This window comes from Lithobates pipiens, unplaced genomic scaffold, assembly GCF_037356315.1.
Source record: "Lithobates pipiens isolate NorthernLeopardFrog02 unplaced genomic scaffold, aLitPip1_a1.2 Scaffold_16, whole genome shotgun sequence".
In the NCBI taxonomy this organism is placed as follows: domain Eukaryota; kingdom Metazoa; phylum Chordata; class Amphibia; order Anura; family Ranidae; genus Lithobates; species Lithobates pipiens.
In genome coordinates this window covers 105,971,937-105,994,009 of record NW_027507748.1, presented here as the reverse complement: position 1 = coordinate 105,994,009, position 22,073 = coordinate 105,971,937, and positions in this window count along the sequence as shown.

Genomic DNA, 22,073 nt, shown 5'->3' with positions numbered 1-22,073 from the left:
AAGGTAAAGATCCAGCACAGTGTACCAGCTATAGGCCGATCTCGCTGTTAAACGCAGATACAAAACTATACGCCAAAGTATTAGCAGAGCGAATGAAGGATTTAATGACAACACTGGTCCACCCAGACCAGACAGGATTTATAGGAGGCCGGGAGGGAAAGGACAACGGAATAAAGACACTTCTCCTGCTACAGAAGATGCGACAGGGTGGAACCCCCAGTCTGCTTCTGTCGCTGGATGCGCAGAAAGCCTTTGACAGAGTAGACTGGGGGTTCATGTTTAAGACGATGGAGGGGATGGGGTTAGGACCGAAGATGATACAGAGGGTGAGGGTGTTGTACGATCATCCAAAGACACGCATAAAAGTTAATGGGTTTGAGTCAGCATCTTTTGAGATGGAGAGGGGTACAAGGCAGGGGTGCCCGTTATCACCCCTGCTGTTTGTGCTCTCCCTAGAACCACTCCTAGCAGCAATAAGGGAAAAATCAGAAATGGAAGGGGTAAAAGTGGGAAAAGTAGAATATAAATATTCCGCTTTTGCGGACGATATATTATTGTACTTAAATAACCCCAAGACATCCATGCCAGAACTACTAAATTTATTAGACCAGTACGGGGAGGCTTCAAAATTTAAAATAAATAGGTCGAAATCGGAGATAATGAACATCAACATCAACAAGCGAGAGGTACAAAGTATGCAACAGGAATGGAAATTCCCGTGGAGGAGTGAACTTAAATATCTAGGGATAAAGCTGTCAAAAACAGAGAGGAAAATGTACCACTGCAATTACATCCCGCTATTAGATGAGATACAGGCAGAATGTAAAAGGTGTAGTTATAGACCACTATCGTGGCTGGGGAGAATAAACTCGTTAAAGATGATAATATTCCCCAAGATCTTATATAGGTTTCAGATGCTCCCAATACCATTGCCCAATGTTTACTTGTCAAAATTAAAAACTATCCTATTGAAATTTGTGTGGAAAAACAAAAAAGCTAGGGTGGCCTTCGCGACACTTCGACAACCAAAGAATAGGGGTGGAGTAGCAATGCCAGACGCGCAGACTTATTATGAAGCAGTTGTGGTGTCTAGAGTGAGTGAATGGAGCAAAAGGGATAACACAGAGAAAAGATGGGTTAGATTGGAACACGAAATATGTAGAGCACAATTGGAGAAGCAAATTTGGAATCCCCCACACGAGAGAAGTGTATTTTTGGAAGGGAATAATATTACACGAAACACTTTGCGGATATGGGATAAGATATATAGGCAATTTAATGGGAAATACAATTCACCACTTATAGCATTAAAAAACAACAATTATTTTTTACCTGGGTGTCAGGAGATTGGAGGGAATTGGGTTAAGGAGGAGGTACAATTAAAAGACGTAATGAAAAGGGAGGGTTTAGCACCATATCACGAGTTGGCACAAAAAAAAGGGATGATGGTAATAGATGGATGGAGGTACGCGCAGCTCTCTAGTTTTATAAAAAAGCTTCCTCCACGGATTAGAACAGCGGAAGATTTAACTTCTTTGGAACAGCTATGTATATCAAAGACGTCAAAGAAAACTGTTTCGAAATGGTATGGAACGCTGTTGGAGGGAGTAGAGCTGGGGGTACCTGTGTACATCAAAAAATGGGAGAGGGAACTGGGGACACAATTAGATAATACAATATTAAGAAAAATATTTAAATTAGTTCACGGTTCGGCGGTTGACGCTAAAACGGCGGAAATGTGTTTTAAATGTTTGACGAGATGGTACTATACGCCAGAGAAGAAAAGCAAATTTCAGGTGGACAGTGCCAGGGAATGTTGGCGGGGATGCAGGGAGCTGGGTACGATGACACATCTGTGGTGGAGCTGTCCAAAAATAAAACAGTACTGGAACCAAATTCTAGCATATATCAAAGAGATCACAAATAAGGATGTGAGTGCTGATCCCTGGGTAGTGCTATTCCATAGGACAAGAACCGGGCTCAGACAATATAAGGAATCGGTGGTCCCCCATCTGCTGAACGCAGGAAAAAAATTGATACCGAAAAAATGGCAAGAGAAGGAGGCCCCGTCAATGTGGTTATGGGTGGATACGGTAGAAGAGACCTATAAGATGGAGTGTTTGAGAGGTAGTCTGGAAGAGAGGAGCAATACACCAATTATGGAGAAGTGGAAGTGCTGGCTAGATTTTAGGAAGAAATGGCTCATCTCAGAGGGGCTGAGGAGATAAGGCCCTAAAATGGGTACAAATAAGATACAATAAGGTATAAATAAGACAAAATTAAAGCACAAATAGGAAAAACAGGAAAAGGTGGTCCACAGATAGATAGGTAGGAGGGGGGGGGGGGGGTGAGGTAAGGGGGGGGGATAAGATGGGAGTGTTAGACTGAGAGGGACGGTATGGTAAATATGTAAAGTATTAAGCTTGGTAATAACATTAACAATAACAAAAAAGAAGAGAAAGAAAGAAAAAAAAGGGAGAAAAAAAAATAATAATAATAATACTAATACATATGTTCCTCTACATTAGTACTACATACATGATGGTGCAAAAGTGTAGACCTCCCCCACAGATTGGGTGTCCATAAGGAAGTTGAGGAGAAAACATTCCCCTCTTTATCTGTCCTTTAGTCTGATGTATGGGACACAATAAGAATGGAAGGTTACTTTCACTTGTGTCTGCAGGACGTACCACCACAATTGTGATATTTTATAAAGATTGATAGGTGGTTGTAAAAAAAATTAAAAAAAAATAAAATAAAAATAGTATGGTGATATAAGGCTTGTAGATATGATGGGGTGTGTTATAGTATATAAAGGATAAATATTTCAGCATTGGTGGTGTATGGAAGTGAGGTTTGGATTTGCTTCTATGACGAGTTTGAGGCAAATCCAATTGGTTCAAGATCTGCCGTTCCAGGTAACTCACCCAAGAGAAGATTAATGCATATTTGCCCAGGAGAATCTTACTTTTTAAACCATAATTCACTGCATGACATTTGAACTATAGCTATAAGGCTAATGCCCTGTACACACGGTGGGACACTCCGACCACAAAATCTGGATTTTTTCTGATGGATTTTTGCCAAAACTTGTGTTGTATACACACGGTCACGCAAAGTTGTCGGAATTTCTGATCGTTCTGAATGAGGTGACATCAAACACATACGTCAGGACTAAAAATGGGCCAGTAGCCAATAGCTTTTGTCTTAGTTTATTCTGAGCATGCATGGCACTTTGTCCGTTGGAATTGTCTACACGATCGGAATTTATGCGATCGGATTTTGTTGTCAGAAAATTTTAGATCCTGCTCTCCAAATTTGTGCGTCGGAAAATCAGACGGAAAAAGTCAAATGGAGCCCACACACGATCGGATTTTCTTACAACATGATCTGATCGCACATTTTCCATCGGAAAATCCAACCGTGTGTACAGGGCATTAGAGGGGCCCATAAATGTAGCCTTTGGGTAAGCCCATAGCAGTCATAGTGTCAGAGAATTGGAAGCTGTTGTAGGTGAAAGCTGACAAACTGCATAGGGAGAGATTTGGGTCAGATAGGAAACTATGCTTTTCTAAATGCTAGTTTTTGGGGCATTTGCCAACTGCCATATCAACTATAGTACCCTAATGCGTGTAAACACCCACCTGTACTCTTTGCCTGCAGTATACTTCAGCCGGTTATCACTGATTGAAACTTTCCACCTAGTGGCCAATTTTACACGGGTATCCTTTGCAGTATCTACATTTTTTGTAGTAAAGCCCCAGCCTGTGCTCTAGTAAATTGAAGTCGAGCCTTGATATTTATAATCATCCTACTGCTGGCCAACTCCGCACTCTGCTGTGTAATCTGTGCTCTCCCAATTCTTGTAGGGAAACACCTATCCATGTACTTTTTTTTTTTAATACATTTCAGTCAATTCTCATTCCATTAAAAATGTCCTGATGCTGGCCAGTTTTACACTTCTATCATCTGTGAGCCTTTAATTCTTAATGAGATTTTAATAGAAAGTAGGCAGCAGCATGACATTTTTTCATTAGTGAGAACATGGACAGTCACAGTGCAGCAGTCTTATAGCCAATTTCCATCCGGCGGTCAAAGTTTGCCTATTGCGGTTTTACCTATCACTGGGAGATAGAGAAAGCATATGTTGCTTCTAAAACTGCCTGGAGGAAAACAGCATATTTTTCAAACTGAAATTAAAATTGTAGTGATGTTGTATCCAAGCCAAACTAATCAAAAAATAAAAAAATAGATTCCACAGGTTGTGTTCAGGTACATTGAATTTCAGGTTTGCCAATTCGCCAAACTCTTGGGGAAATCAAACCTGGGCAAACTTGCCCATCACTAGTTCTATATAACTATTTACCTAAACAGGAAATTGGCATGAAAGACTGTCTCCCCGCAGTGTAGATGTGAATTCCGTTATAATACTAGAGCAGAGCCATAAAGAATGGTGTTCAGAGCTGCAGACTACCACACCCAGAGCCTCTGGGAGTGAAACTGACTGGGAGACTGTACCAGAGCAATATAAGGCAGAGCCACAAATAAAAATAAAAATCTCCAGAGCTGCAGAGAGTGAGACTGCTGAGATGAGGTGCAGAATGCCTCAAATACAGCTGATGGTAGCCCTGTGCATGCGGTGTGACCTCGCTACTGGCCTTCAGGGCACAGATTTCCACCAGCTCTTGTGGTGAGAGGCCTCTTGACCATTAGGGGTTACAATACTCTGATGCCTGTTCCTCAGGGATTGGTTTTCCTCAAACTCTGCCAACTAGATTGAGCACTCCAACTAGAGATCCAGAGCCCTGGCAGACTGTATTTAGTCCCTTTGGCCAGTGGTGTAAGCAGGAACTCTTATTACACAGGTCATAGTGTTATTCCTCACATCTGGTGACAACCGTTTGTTGCTGTTATTGTTTGTGAGTTTTCCTCATTGCTGCTCAATTAATATTATACAGGAATTTAATTCTTTCTCCAATAAAGCCCACTTTACGTTACTGGTATATTAGCGAATTCTGGGTCTATTCAAGACAGGTCATCACTGGCAGCTGCAAGAGGGCCCAAATTCTATCCAGTAGGTCCTGGACAGGAGGGGTGTAGCACTACATTTGTATCTCGAAAGATAATAAAGTTTACAAGGTAGATAGGACATATTTAAACTCAAAAATGTTCCAGGTGGCCAAGTGCAAATTTATAGTCATGCATGTGCAATTAGATGGGACATGTTCAGCCAAAGCTTTGCACAGGTCTTTGGTGCAAACTTTTCAATATTTGCTTATCTTTGGCATTATATAGTGTGTGGACACATTAGATGCATTTTTTTTTTTTTTTTTATTACCAAAATGTGTACTAGTATACAGCCATATGTTTTTGAAACATTTGACCTATATGAGTTGTCTGAAAGGAACTGTCTGATGCCAGTAACAACCAATCAGGTTCTTTTCATATCCGAGCTTGAAAAGATAGATTGTTTCAGACATCTCTTCTCAAGAGTATACCCAAAGACCAGTAGACTGTGTGCAACATAGCATGATGGTGTCGTCAGATTGCACCACTTGACAACTGTTTTTATTTATTAATGTGCCTCCATGAAGTATTTGCTGTATTGACCCATAACCACAAACTACATTTAGACCTATTCAATTATTTAGGGAGAATGCAGTGTGCACACGGTGGTTACCTGTACCAACACATTTAGTGAAACCATGAACAGTCTCTTTATATATTAATCAAATCAACTTAGTCAATACATTAGGTGCACTTTAACCAATAGACTTAGATGGCAAACTGAGAGTATATACAGTAGCAGTTGACAACGGCTGAATTCCAAATCAAATAATAATCCTTCCAAGACTAAAATATCCCAAGAGGGCTGTAAATTTTACTATCCTTCCAGGCCAATTGTCTTCTCCCCTAACAGGGGAGGTGAGCTGGTTACTGGCCTGTGGCATCATCATGGTCCTTCCGGCAAAATAGTTTCAACTCTCCTACCACCTCTGAAACTTTTGTTGAGGCCCGTGGTTGATCAGATAGTATCAAGGAATACTCCCAGAGAAATTCCTGTGAAAAATTGTAAATAAAGAAGCTAAAGGATTACTCTGACACAGGGGTAGGGAACCTCGGCTCTCCAGCTGTTTTGAAACTACAAATCCCATGAGACATTGCAAGACCCTGACAATCACAGGCATGACTCCTAGAGGCAGAGGCATGATGGGATTTGTAGTTTCAAAACAGCTGGAGAGCCAAGATTCCCTACCCCTGCTCTGACAGATACTAGATTGTGGAGCTTGCATATGGGCGGGGCCAAACACCTGAATGGGGACTTCCTCCTGGTACTCACTAATGCCCAAGATCACATGATATCAGCATTACGACAGCATTCCAATTTAGAAGCAATCATGTTTCACTTGCACAGTTAACCCTCCACACATCACCCTAACTGTGCATAGACTTCTCCCAATAGATGCACAAATCTGAGAGGGCACTGCGGAGCATGTACCCCATTCACCAACACATCACAGCATTTCACCTCACTCCCAGTGACACTATGAGACTTCTTCCCGACACAAACAGATCATCTCTTCACATGTCCAAGCTTCTCCATTCCAGAGGGCCTCTCTGTCCTGTACTCTTCTGTACAAAGGATACCCTGTGTTGATACCCTTAGCAACAGCAATATAGCCTCTTCCATTCCACTTGCAGTTTAGATCATTGTAATGCTTCTTTTACACTGACTCCTCTTCACCCCTATTTTAAACCCTGTTCTTTTGCTATGCCATGCATACACCCCTTTTCAAGGAACTTTAGACAAGAACACTTTCTTAGACCTTTTACTGGGAACTTGTGCAGGTGCAGAGCAATATAAAACAGTCTCCCACAGGAATGTCATAGAATCCAACCTTTCTGGGCAGAGGTCGGTCGCCTCATTTCGAAAATCACTACATATACTCCTGAGTTTACCCCAGCCCTATTCCTACTTCACCACACAGCATTGCCCCAACGGCAATACAGGAAATCCCTCATGCACCATTTGATAAATGCAGCAAAATGATGCATACCTACACGATGGAAATCCACCACCCCTCCCAGCATTGCTGAGTGGTTACAGAGGGTAAATAAGATTCCAGAGATGGAAGCTATCATACACCAGGTCAAGGAAACCTCACACAAATTTCAGACAACTTGGGCCTGCTGGCTACAGTTTCAACAAACTGAGGAATATAAAAAACTCTTACGCAGTCTATAGCTTGACCTGAGGGATGACCCCCACCTAAATAATTACACTGATCTACATTTGCTGATATCTTTCCCACTCCTCAATCCTTATCTCTATACACTACTCTGATTCGTTCCCTTACCCATCAGGATTAGGTATCACAATCCAAAGGCCAGATGGTCAATTCATGTTTAGACCCCCAGACCCCGCCTGGTCGGTATTAACCCCTAGCACACAATGTCTCCAAGACATAAGATGGGCTGGCATAATAACCGTACATAGGAACGAGGTGGCCATATGCAACCAATGCTAATTTGAGATCCCCATCCCTCTCACAGTTAGATCCCCGTGGGGGTGGGAGGGTTGGGGATAGAATCACCAGTTCCAGAGCTCTTGCAGAGCAGCCCAAGGAGATCTAGGTTTAATCTCTACTTAGTTAACAATCAGTTGTTGTTAGCAATACAAAATAAGTCCAATTATTATTCGACAGAGCCTTGTAGGATGGGGAAAATAATAGGACTAGGTTTGACGGTTCTTGCATTACTTTGAATTGTTGATTTTTTGTTCTTTGTTGCATCCTACCTGTTCATGCTAAAAGTGTACCTGTACTTTTCTGTTATGTACTTGTGAGTGATATTACTTCAATAAAAAGTTTCAATATTAACTGACAACTACGGGGTCAAAAAACATTGTACCCAAAAAAAAAAAAAAAACAGTCTCCCACAGATTCCTCCATACACAATTTTAGTTCACCCTACCTTCAGGCTGCCCCAGTTCATACCTTCAAAGAGAGCAAAGTCTTTTAAGTAAAGTCCACAAACCCATCTTCCATGCCCTAACTGGGTACGCAGCAAAGGGTAGCTCTCCCAAAGGTTAAAGCATAGTTGTCTTTATTTGGACTTTAACTACAATACAATTCTGTTACTGCATCTGGGCTCTGAGTGTTTACTGCCACTGCACCATACTGCATCTCCTCATAGGCACATGTAGATATTCCCAAACAGCTTGGTCATAGATGTGCTGCTGCATGTCCTCAATCTCTCAGAAGAGTGACTCGTAAACATAAAAAAAAAGTTCAGTTTATGGCGCATATTTATTCAGACACCCCTGCAACTGGGTGAAGCACATGAATCAGGTCCCACAACCATGCCATAGGCAGGCAAACATCTGGGGCTTCATGATATTATAATGACTATCAGTTCTCCTCCACAGAGAGTCCAGGCTTATTTCCCAAGCTAATCATTGGTCTGGAAGATGGCAAGTGACTGAAGGGGCTCATTTTTCCTATTGTCCGTTAACAACAGCTAATCCTCCCAGTTACCAGATAGTGTTTTTTCCACAGAAGTGGCAGCAGTAGCTTCCTACCCCAATTCTTGAGAGGCACTGGTAGGATCATCTCAACAAAGTACAGGGTCCTGTGCAGCAGGGTGGTCGAGTCAGTGGGCTCAGGTGGGACTGGAAACTCTACAGCAGAAAGTGGAGGCGATGAAAGAGACTGTCCAAGTGAGGGTCTGGGTACATTGGGAGCGGGAATGGCTCCATCCGCAGCAGGCAGTACAGATTCATCACCCATGAGCGGACTCAACTCCAGGAGAATCCTGGTTCACTTGTCATGACCCAGGGGTCATGGGGGCACTGTGCACATCTCCTCAATGCTCAGTCTGGAAGCCAGAATCAAACACCAGTGACTTAAGTGGGTTGTCGGATCTGAGCTATGCAATCTCTTCAAGAGCCAGTAACATACGGAAGATCAGTGCACAACATGTCAAGCAGTGAGTCCAAGGGGTGAAGTCCATAGAGCATCTTCAATAGTTAGGGCAGATGGCTCGAAGTGTATCTGTCTTTCCTATGTGACAGTGCATCCGTCCCATGCAAGGCTCAAACTGAAAGCTGGTGTCCAGGACAGGAGGCTCCAGATGACCCGATTTTTCCACAACAGCACTTAGATGTCATGAATCTGCAGTACACACCAGCCTCTCACAGGAAACACTATTTAACCTTGTGCACTGCAAGCCAAGCCTTGACGACCAGCATTAGTGTGTTAGGCTTCTGTGTGGTTCTTGCCGAGTGCTCTACGTCTGTTTCCATATACCGACTTTGGCTTGTTCTCTTGATGATCCCTGTCCGCTTGATACTCAACCTTTGGCGTGTTCTCCTGTCTATTCTTGTCTGCTTGTTTCCCCCACCCTTGGCTTGTCCTCCTGACTATCCCTTGTTGTTCTGGACTGCTGCTTCCCCTCTATCCACCAGTAGCCAATCGTGAGTGTGAGCTGGGAGACCCTGGGGGCCGTGACCTGGAGTCAGTTGCAGTGAAGGCCATCTTCACCATCAGAGGCTCTGGTGAAAACCTGCTGGCTTAGACTTCGCGCCCTGGGGAATCTGAAGCTCTAGCATCCAGTGTGATCCTTGTCGGTGCTCCAATAGACCTTCTATCCTGAACCACCCAGAGCTCGCAGCAGTCAGTCGAAGGGTCCACTATCTTAGCGGTGTGCTCCTGACCCTTATGGTGTGCATCTGTCACCTGGCCTCAGGTGACCTGACAGTAGGGCTCCATGCTGACAACATTTCCAGCAACACCTCCACATGTAACCACACAGCAGGGCCATCCAGGAGCACTATTTATCCACAGCGGTCAAAAGCTAATCCTGCTCTACATGTCAGGGCAAGTTGTTCTCAATCAGCCATGGTCCCTTTAGCTTACAGTCTTCAAGTGTCTACAGCAGGCATATCCTGCTGACTACGCCAAGTTGCCAAGTTGTGGGGGCCTTTTGAACCTGATCAGAGACTCACTGCTGGTGCTCACTAATGCCTGTGCTCATATGGAATTAGCATTAAGATGGCATTCCAACTTAGAGGCGAGCATGTTCCCTTTGCCCACTTAACCCTTTGTGTACATCACACTTCTCAGCGATTCATGCTTCACCTTAAAGTGATTGTAAAGTCTCGTTTTAAAAAAATAAAACAATCACGTTATACTTACCTCGCTTGTGCAGTTGGTTTTGTACAAAGCAGCCGGGTCCTCCTCTTCTCAGGTCTCTCTTTGCTGTTCCTGGCCCCTCCCTCCTATCGAGTGCCCCCACGGTCAGCAGCTTCCTATGGGGGCACCCAAGCCGAGTCACAGCTCTGTGTGTCCATTCAGACATGGAGCCCTGAACCGGCCAACCTGATTGGCAGACTGACTTTGACAGCCGTGCAAGCCAATGGTGCCACTGCTGTGTCTCAGCCAATCAGGAGGAGTGTCCCGAAAAGCTTAGACATTCGTGGACATCGCTGGAGAGAGATGGAGCTCAGGTAAATAATTAGGGGGTGCTGGGGCAGCTGCTACACACAAGGTTTTTTATCATAATGCATAGAATGCATTAACCACTTGCCGACCGCCGCACGACGATGTACATCGACAGAATGGCACGGGCAGGCATATGGGCGTACCTGTACGTCCCTGCCTTCCCGATCGGGCCCCCCCCCCCGGTGCCAGCGGCGGTCGGTATCCGTTCAGGAGCGATCCGGGATGAGGGGGCGGCCATTCGTTCATGGCCACCCCCTCGCGATCGCTCCTGACGAATGGAAGTGAGGCGTGACATCACTTCCTCTCCTGTAATGTAAACACAGGCAGAGGAAGTGATGTAATCTCTCCTCCGTGTCGGTATTTTTCGTTCCGGCACTGAGGAGAGAGGATCGGTGAGTTGCACCAACACGACACTACACAGTAGAACATGCCAGGCACACTCTCACCCCCCGATCACCCCCCCAATCACCCCTGCCCCCCCCAGTCACAGTGACACCAATTGCATTTTTTTTTTATGCATTGGTGTCATTTGTGACTGTAATAACTGTTAGGGCAGTTAGGGTTAGCCCCCTTTAGTTCTAAGGTACCCCCCTAACCCCCCCAATAAAGGTTTAACCCCGTGATCACCCCCCGTCGCCAGTGTCACTAAGGCTGGGTTCACATTGCAGCGGTTTATGAGAACCGATGTGATTCGCACCACACTGCAGTGCAAATCACATCCGATCTCTGTGCGATTCGAGTTCAGCCATACAGATAGTATGGCTGAATTTGCGTCGCACCCGCCGCAAATTCGCACGGGACCCTTTTTTTGGTCCGCAGCAGAATCGGATCGCATGGGTGTTCACACCATGCGATCCGAATTTGCAGATCGCACTGCGATATGCGAACTGATCTGGGGTTGTCATTAACATTTCACTGACACTCCCAGCAGTTCGCATAGGGCAGTGTGAACTGCCGCCGGGAGGCATGCGATTCGGGAACCCGCCGCGGATTCGTGGCGTTCCCGCATCGCTCCAGTGTGAACCCAGCCTAATAAGCAATCGTTTTTCTGATCGCTGTATTAGTGTCACAGGTGACGCTAGTTAGGCAGGTAGGTATTTAGGTTCACCGCAGCTTTTTATAGCGCCAGGGACCCCCATATACTACCGCATAAAGCCCCCTGATTGCCCCCTAGTTAACCCTTTCACCAGTGATCACCATATAACTGTTACAGGTGACGCTGGTTGATTAGTTATTTTTTTATAGTTTCAGGGCACTCGCCATTTATTACCTAATAAAGGTTTAACCCCCTGATCACCCGGCGGGTGATATAAGTTTGAGGGTCAGATAAGGTCTGCGTCGCCCCAGGCAGCGTCAGGTTAGTGCCAGTACCGCTAACACCCACGCACAAAGCATACACCTCCCTTAGTAATATAGTATCTGATCAGATCTATATTAGCGTCGCCAGCAGTTTAGGTTTCCCAAAACGCATTGTTAGCGGGATCAGCCCAGATACCTGCTAGCACCTGTGTTTAGCCCCTCCGCCAAGCCCAGACCAGCCCACCCAAGTGCAGTATCGATCGATCACTGTCACTTACAAAACACAACACACATAACTGCAGCGTTTGCAGAGTCAGGCCTGATCCCTGCGATCGCTAACAGTTTTTCTTGTAGCGTTTTGATACAGTCGCTGACAGCCTAGGTGCTTTTTTACCTGTGAGTCTCACTAGTGTACCCCTAAATTTAGGGGTGTCTACTTTCCAAAATGGGGTAACTTGTGGCAAAATATAAAATATTCCATGGACTCAACATGCCTCTCAGCAAATAGCTTGGGGTGTCTACTTTCTAAAATGGGGTCATTTGTGGGGGTTTTGTGCCATCTTGGCATTTTATGGCCTTCAAAACTGTAATAGGTAGTGAGGAGTGAAGTCAAAAATGTACGCCCTTAGAAAGCCTGAAGGCGGTGCTTGGTTTTCGGGGCCCCGTACGCGGCTAGGCTCACAAAAAGTCCCACATATGTGGTATCCCCGTACTCAGGAGAAGCAGCAGAACTTATTTTGGGGTGTCATTTCACATATGCCCATAGCATGTGTGAGCAATATATCATTTAGTGACAACTTTGTGAAAAATAAATAAATAAAAGTTTGTAATTTTCCCGCAACTTGTGCCAAATATAAAATATTCCATGGACTCAACATGCCTCTCAGCAAATAGCTTGGGGTGTCTACTTTCTAAAATGGGGTCATTTGTGGGGGTTTTGTGCCATCTTGGCATTTTATGGCCTTCAAAACTGTGATAGGTAGTGAGGAGTGAAATTACAAATGTATGCCCTTAGAAATCCTGAAGGCGCTGCTTGGCTTTCGGGGCCCCGTACGCGGCTAGGCTTCCAAAAAGTCGACCACATGTGGTATCCCCGTACTCAGGAGAAGCAGCAGAATGTATTTTGGGGTACAATTCCATATATAACCATGGCATGTGTGAGCAATATATCATTTAGTGACAACTTTGTGTAAAAAAAAAAAATATATTTTTTTTGTCATTATTCAATCGCTTGAGGCAAAAAAATTAAATATTCAATGGGCTCAACATGTCTCTTATCAATTTCCTTAGGGTATCTACTTTCCAAAATGGGGTCATTTGGGGGGGGGGTTTTGTATTGCCCTGCCATTTTAGCACCTCAAGAAATGAGATAGGCAGTCATAAACTAAAAGCTGCGTAAATTCCAGAAAACGTACCTTAGTTTGTAGATGTGACAACTTTTGCGCAAGCCAATAAATATACAGTTATTGACTTTTTTTTTACCAAAGACATGTGGCTGAATACATTTTGGCCTAAATGTATGACTAAAATTTAGTTTATTGGATTTTTCTAATAACAAAAAGTAGAAAATATAATTTTTTTTCCAAATTTGCGGTCTTTTTACGTTTATATCGCAAAAAATAAAAATCGCAGAGTCAGTCAAATACCTTTAAAAGAAAGCTCTATTTGTGGGAAAAAAAGGACGCAAATTTTGTTTGGGTACAACATTGCATGACCGCGCAATTACCAGTTAAAGCAGCGCAGTGCCAAATTGTAAAAAGACCTCTGGTAATTGACCAGCAAAATGGTCCGGTCTGAAAGTGGTTAAGATAAAAAAAACCTGCCTTTACAACTCCTTTAACTGTAATCCGACTTCACCCAATGAATGCTGCAATTCTGATTGGGTACCACAGAGCTTGTACCCCACTCACTAGCACAGCCTGACATGTCACTTTACTCCCAGTTATATTATTGGAAAGTTTTTTGTATATCGACGTTTATAGCAAACAGCTATTTATTGCACATTTCTTATTGCTGACTGTGGATTTTGATTTTTTTTCTCCCAGTGATACTTTGAGACTTACACAGAGATCATCTCCTCACATGTTTGAGCATCTCCACTCCTGAGGACCATCACTCTTTTTCTCTACTCTTCTGTGACCTCCAGACTAGGTAAATGGGATACCCTGTGCCTTGATATTTGTCCATGAATGTGGGGAAACTGTTGGTTAGGGAGGGGGTTAGGTTCCCAAACCCCCTTACTACCAGGGCCTTCCATCACCCATGGCAAGTCACCACCACTTCCCACTGGCTGGCTGCATTAGCAACCAACCTTCAGTTACCCTTACCAACAGCAGTATAGTATCTTCTACTCCCCTCCATTTACAAAGTAAGAATATTGTAATGCTTCTTAACACTTCAACCCCATTCTAAGACCTGTTTTTTTGATACACCATACATACACCCCTTTTCAGACCAGTCACTCTCTTGGTAATTTTACTGGAAATGTGCAGGTACAGAGCAGTGTAAAACAGTCTCCCACAAATTCCTCCTTACATGACTCTAGTTCATCCTAACTTCAGGCTGCCCCAGTTCAAAGCTTCAAATAAAGCAAAGTCCTTTAGATAAATTACATCCATGATACCCTCTTTTTTTCTGAAAACATTAGTTATAACATCACTTTACAGCAGCATAATTTTACACAGAGACAACGGAGGAGCATGATTTTGAGTTACATTTTTGGGCCACACCTTCTACCCTGTGTAACTGACTTTATATGTTTTTTTTTCTGCCATGATGAGTTACGGCCCCAGCAGGCCATCTCTCTCTCCCCTAGGTTGCTATTCTCTATCTCTGCACTCTCCGCAGCAAGATTACATTATCTGCAAACAAGCTGTTCTATTAATGGTGATCAATGTCAATATAACTCCAGTTAACGGTTAAGCTTTTCTTTACTGAATGTTAATCTGTGCAGAATTAACAGAAATTTCCTAGTTTGATAATGGTCTCACACCCTATTCAGAGGTTCCACAGGAGCTCTCTCTGACCAAAGACTCAACCTTTCCTAATATCAAGAGTAGGAAGCACACTCCATGACCCCCAGAAGCAGCTTGGCCAATGGCATACACCCACTGGCTATGCTCTGTCCCCTGTACTCTACATACTATATTGTGTATTACACAGTCTGGATCATAGTGTTTCTTTTTCTCAATTGTTGTGTGTATAGTTTGTAATTTTAGTAAACAAGTTCTTTAAAGTGTTACTAAACCTACAACAGTAAATTCAGTCTGCATATGCAGTAAAGTATGCTTGTTATACTCACTGTGGAACCTAAGGGGTTAATCCTTTTTTTTTATTTTTTATATTGTTTGATCCTGTATGCACAGATCCTCCCCTTCTTGCAGTCTCCAAAACAAGTCTGGATAAGACAGAGTTACTGAAGTGAGGCTGCGTATGCTCAGTTTCCTGTGTATTGCTAGAGAGTTTTTTCTTTTTCTTGTGAGAGTGCATCTGATCAGCACAAGGCCAATCAGCACTGTCCAGACAGAGGGTCAGGGGTCCTGCATCCTGATAGGACAGTCAGTGCAGTAAATAAACTCCTCCTACAAGCTTTAACCAGGCACTGATTGAAGTCACAAGATTACTGTATACTGCTGATGAGAAAAGGCATTTAGTAGTTTATATGTACTAAAATTATTGCATTTCCATGTTCTGTGTACTGTGGGAGACCAGATATAGTAATTGCAGGGTCCTTGAGAGCCTTTTGATCTTTTAGATTTATGTGCATTAGATTACCATTCATAGAACAGTAATAATGGATTATTTTGTGGGTATAAGGACTACAGACTGAACAGTGTATATAGATAGATCAATGGTGGTCAATTTGAAAATTATAGAGGGCCTCAATTGCGGCCCCCAACATCTCTGGAGAGCCATGCAATAGCAGTTCATTTTCCTGCATTGAGAGTGTGTCAAGTTAAGCAAACAATTCAAATGAATTGGCTATAGCGCACCTCAACACCCAAAAATTAAGGCATTTTCTGCAGTAACACAATTCACACTGAAGACCTTGGCGTACATAAATCCCAGCATCCATGTCAGTGGCAATAAAATTAGCCCTCAGCATTGATGTCATTGGACACAATAATAACCCCCAACATTGTGTCAGTGCAAATAATATTAAACCCTAACATTGGGGTAGTGATGCAATAATAACCCTCAACATTGGGGTTAGTGGACACAATAATAACCCCCAACATCGGTGTCATTGGATGTAGTAATGGAACCCAGAACTGATATCAGTGGATCCAATATTAACCCTCAGTATTGGTATCAGTGGACACAACAACAACTCCCAGCATTGGGGTTAGTGATGCAATATTAACGCCCAACATTGGTATCAGTGCACACAATAATAACCCCCAAAATTTAATGGATGCAATAACCCTCAGCACTAGTATCAGTACTATTAACCCCCTTCCCCACATTGGTGGTCAAAAGCAGTGAAATTGTGAGATTTAATCCCCCCACCTCCCTGTAATGGTGGTCAGTGAAACTCAGCAAAGCAGGGGGAGTGAGGTTAACTGTCACTGTTGTGATCATAGCTGCAGGTAGTGAAAGTGAAACCCCCCCCCCCACCCTACCACCCCTTTCTGCGTTGGTGGTCATGGCAGTGAAAGTTATCCCCCCCATCCCCTCCTCCTGTATTGATGGTCACTTCAGTGAATGTAAACCCCCCCAAATTGGTGATTGCGGCAGTGAAAGTTTACCTCTTTACCACCACCCCCCCACCCCCTTATTGATGATCACTTACAGGCTTTCACACAGCTCTCTCTCCACATGTCAGGACGTTGCTTGTATTGTGGGCAAAGCTATCTTCATATTTTCATTTCAGTGTCGGGTGCTGGAACATACAGAGTGTTCTGGAACCTGCCACTTTACTGCCTAACTGGTGCCTAACATCTTGCAGGTCATACACAGAGAATCTGACACCACTCCCCACATTAGTGCCATCTAACTAGGTCCATTTTTGGGCAAGTGGGGCAGCCTGCAGGTATTTTTCCTCTCAAGTTTGGTGGTATGCAATGATGCTACAAACTCCAAGGCTGGGGGCACCCAGAACCTGACTACATGGCATCTTTTCATCCACCAACTACTCGAGGGAGACCAAAACCAAAACCTCTCCCTGTCCAGGTCTTTGTACCACTGCATCACATCATGCTACGCTCACACTATGCTATGCTCTCCTTTTATGAGGGAAGCCCACCAATCACAGGAAGGACACACAGAAAACTCCAAACAGAGATTAACAATGTTGTCTTAAATACCCCCTTTTGGATCAGTTTAGTAATTTATAATAGTTGATTGCTATGGGTTATTGCATTTTCACGTCATCACAGCTCTTTGCCCAGCCTTATCTAAATGTGTTCTGAGACATAAAACTAACAAAAATAAATATAAATGACAATTTGACAATTCGAAATATAATCTCAGGGAATACTTGATAAAAATTAATTACTTTAGAGCAGACTAGTTAGGTAAACTCCTTTACCTTGAAACTAAAGTGGCGATATTTCTACCATGTTATTAACATCATTAGAGACATTGCAAGGAAGCTAGAATAATAAGCAACACTTGCATTGCTGATCTCTTTATAAGCAGTCTCAAACCTCAGGAGCCTATGGTTGAATTTTCCGCTAAGACAAAACTAATTAAATTTGTCTCTGCAGAGCTGAAGCTCTATTTTGTCAGGGATATGCTTCTTTTACAAGGTAATACAAGATGTTTAGCTGAATCCTTCTGGTAAACCTTGTCAGCACTTTAGGAAGATTGCAGTAAGACTTGAACTTATTATCTATAGAATATTACATTAGTTATTCACATTGGTATATATTTTATAGAAATCATTGCAGGAGGAGAGGTACGAAAAGGATAAATTTAAACGCAAAACACTTTTGAGAGAAGATGATTCTTTAAAGTGGGAATAAATGCATGAATTTTACATATAGGTAAGTCTATAATAAGGCTTACCTATAGGTACTGTAAATCTCCTGAACTGTACATACAGGCGGTGACGTCACCGGCGTATGTGCTCTGAAGGAACGGCATACCTGTGCCAATCCTTCAGAGTCCTGTGAGTCCTATGCTGTAAACGGTGGCTCCTGCGTGCACGTGCGGGAGTGATGTTATTGCAGTCCACAAACCCAGCAGGAAGGCCTGTTGAAAATGGAAGCACCTTCAGCCACCTGTTTACTACCACTTTAAAATAATAACTTATCAGACACTAGTGAACTTTGACTTGGGCGCAATTCGGTTTAGTGATGTCACGTGCAGAAGTGGTGGCCTATTTACATAGGGGAAGCTGCCCTGGACACAATGGTTTATTGCAGGGATGGGACACCTTGTGCTGAGTTCCTTCTGTTTCAAGGCTGACAGGTAAAGTGACAGCAGCATCACTACTTCTGTCAGCCCTGTGCTGAGAGAAGCAAGGTGAGAGACAGGAGGAGGTGCAGGTTACACTCTCTCCCTTCCCCCATCCTTCCTGCTCCTGCACTACCGTTTGACCACCGTTTTCATATGCGGGCGCTACTCACGTATGCGCCCGCTTCTGTGCGCAAGCTCGTCGTGACGGGGTGTTTTTTAAAAAAAAAATTTTTCTTATTTATTTTAATTGATTTTATTTATTTTTACACTTAAAAAAAAAAAAAAAAATGGATCACTTTTATTCCTATTACAAGGAATCTAAACATCCCTTGTAATAGAAAAAAGCATGACAGGTCCTCTTAAATATGAGATCTGGGGTCAAAAAGTCCTCAGATCTCATATTTGGGCTAAAATGCAAAAAAAAAAAAAAAAATAAGAAAATCTGACATTTAAAAAAAAATATACCTTTAAGAGGTATGGGCGGAAGTGACGTTTTGACGTCGCTTCCGCCCTCCTATGGTATAGAGACGAGTGGGGGCCATCTTAGCCTCACTTGTCTCTATGCCCAGCTAGGAAGAGGACCCGATCGCCTCCGCCGCTACCGACGGCTCTGGTAAGCGGCGGAAGGTGCGGGAGGGCGGCGGGAGGGGGGGTGGCACCTCTCCCGCCGCCGATAGCGGTGATCTCGCGGTGAATCCGCCACGGAGACCACCATTATCGTACAGCCGACCGCCGCCTGAAGAGATGGATATCTCGGTTGTGGCAGCAGCTGCTGCTGTTACCGAGATATCCCTCTTCAAAAAAAGGACGTACATCACCGTGAGGCGGTCCACAAGTGGTTAATGAATGCCTTCACAATCATTGATAATGATTGTGATAAATCGTGTATAATAATAATAATGTATGAATGGGTTAGAAGGTAAACAAAGCCATTCATATGGATGTAAAAAGCTGAGGTGAGGACAATGGTGGCTGACCACTGTACTCACTTCAGAGATTAGACAGATGTATTTGCTAACAAACACTAATTCATAACTGTAAAAGAAAAGATATTATAAAAAAGGAAACCTAAATGAAATGTTATGGTCTTCAGGGTACATTCACACCAGGAGTTAGAACTCAGTGGCTGGTGTGCAGTGGGATGACAGCATTGCTGATGTGCCAATTGCAGCACATCATACAGTTCACATTCTTTTGAAACAAACTTTATTGAAATGTCACACAGTGTTTTGTTGGCTATAGCACAATGTGAGGCAGTAAATTGCCCTGCGCTCCACAAAAAAGTAATGCAGTGCAGTCCAAATAGCAACTTTTAAAATGTAACCCTTTCGCTGCCAGGGCCGGGTTTGCATTTTTTTTTTTTTTGCACACATGTTTAAAAAATCATTTTAGCCCTGAAGATTACATAAAACCCCCAAAACATTATATATTTTCTAAAAGAAGGCACCCTAGAGTATAAAATAGTGGTAGTTCCAATTTTTTTATGTCACACGAATTACAGTAAAAAGGTAAAAATATAAAAGACGAGATTGCACTAGTAAAGACGAGTAAATATATACCCAATATGTCAAACCTTAAATTTGCATGAGCCAGTAAAATGGCGATAAAATTCAGTACCCTATATTTTCCATAGGCAACACTTTAAAAGCCCCCCTATAGGTCATCAGTTTAGTGTTACAGAGGAGGTGTGGTGCTAGAAATATTGCTCTCACTCTGGTGTGCATGGCAATATGTAACATGTGTATCGCAATTGGTGTTCTCATGAGTAAGCGCCACCTAGCCCTCAAAAATTCCACTCGCTTGCTCGCATTTTCGAGTGGATTTTGGGGGCTGGTGAGCTATGGCTGCCTGGGAGGGGGGGTGAGCACCGCTGGCAGGCAGGTTGTATGGGAGCCATTCTCCCAGTGATCGGAGGGAAAGAGAGAGGAGAGTCACCGTGTGCCGTCACATATAGACAGATCAACCGTTCCAGTCCTGGGACGGGCGATCAAAGTTCCCCCGACATGGAGGAGGGGCTTTATTTGATGGTGCGTGGCAGGGAACACACAGCTATTGAAATGAAAGCTGTTATGTTCCCAGTGCTCTGATCATCCAGGCAGCCTCTCTTTTCCCCTGCACAGGTAAGTTGCATTGGGGACACGGGCTGCATTGGCGGGTAACGGGCAGGCTACTTTGGTGGACACAGATAAAGTTGTTGTTAATATTTATTTTTATAATTTAATTCTGCATAAAACATTTTAAGTGTAATTTCATGAGTTACTTTATATTTAGGGGTGGGGTTGGGCAGGGCAACAAATGGAGAGTAACCCTTGAGGTCTGGCTAGTAGCTCAGGACTTGAAATTCTGAGCCCTGGGCACCCCCGAAGCGTGCATTTATGTTCACACAGGCGTATATGTGGGGGTGGGGAGCCACAAACATTTCTTTTGGGGGGGGGGGGGATTTTATGTGCTTGGGTTTAACTTTCATTTTTTACAAAGCTTTTTTTTCATTACACAGGGGACAAAAAGTTCCCATGTGATGATATTCTGGTGACAGATTCTCTTTAATGAGACATGCAGGGTCTAAAAGACCCTGCATGTCTACCTTGTGCTCCACTGAATGTAATGCAATGCAGATCACATTGTATTACATTCTTTCCCGGGTATGCTGGCCGGGGATATCGAGAGGGGGACCCGGAAGTAACGTCAAAACATGTCGCTTTCTGGGTCAGCAACAAGGAGTGGAGGAGAGCAGACGTGTGTCCACTCTGCTCCCTCCCCTCTACCTGGTGTCAGTGGTCATGGTGGAGGCACGTGCATGGAGGGAGGTGCACAATTATCGGGGGATTGTGGAAGTGATTTGGGCATCTGCCCAAATGCTTGCATCTGACAAGCAGGAGTCTGCTTGTCAGATTTACACACAATCCCATTGTATCTAACGTATTGTCTACTAAATAGCTAGGTGGCTAAAACAATCTATCACTTCTCCCTAACCAGTGCAACTGCATACTTTACTGTGACGGGAATGCACGCTCTGCCTTTTGTGATGGCTCTGGCTCAAGGAGACCAACAGATACAGAGAACACAGCAGGAAGGTCCCACAGCATAAAAGAATATGGTAATACAGCACTGTCTGAAAAAATAAAAAAATTTAATGACAAAGTGCTGAATGAAAACCGTTAATAAATTAAGAGCTGCAACTCAGATGTGAGATACCCACAATAATAGTAACAATTTTCCAAAAAGCTGCGCTATAGTGAACAAAAATAACAGAATGCATATGAATACAAAAACAAAAGATCAATTAATACCATTTGCACATATATAAAGTGAGATGCAAATCATGCAAAGTTAATTGCAACTGTAAATTAATGTGAAATAAACTCATGCACCGCTGAGATTCAAAACTTTAGCCCTTGGTCCAAATAATTAATTAGTCCGTTTCCAAAAGGGAACACTTTTCCAAGTGATCTCCACCGTGATAAAACACACAACACCGAAGAGAAAGTGTCACCAAAGGGAGAGAAAGGATCCTTCACCACCAACAATACTGCTGCTTACCAGCTGTTTAGATCCCTTAAGTGAGATCAAGTATCGCCACTGACATCTTCCAGGGGCACCTGGAAGACATTACCTTTAACCACAACAGATCCGCGCTATTGCCAAATGACGGCATTAGCGCCGACCTACATTTCCGGGACTACGTCTATTGACGTCGTCCCGGATACGAGCGGCCTGCGCGCCCCCTGAGGGGCGCGCGCGGCGCGCTCTGTGATCGGCGAGTCCGTGAGACTCGCCTGATCACCGATCCGTGCAAGGGGTCGATCCCGACCCCTTATCACGTGATCAGCTGTCAGCCAATGACAGCTGATCATGTGATAGAACGGAGCC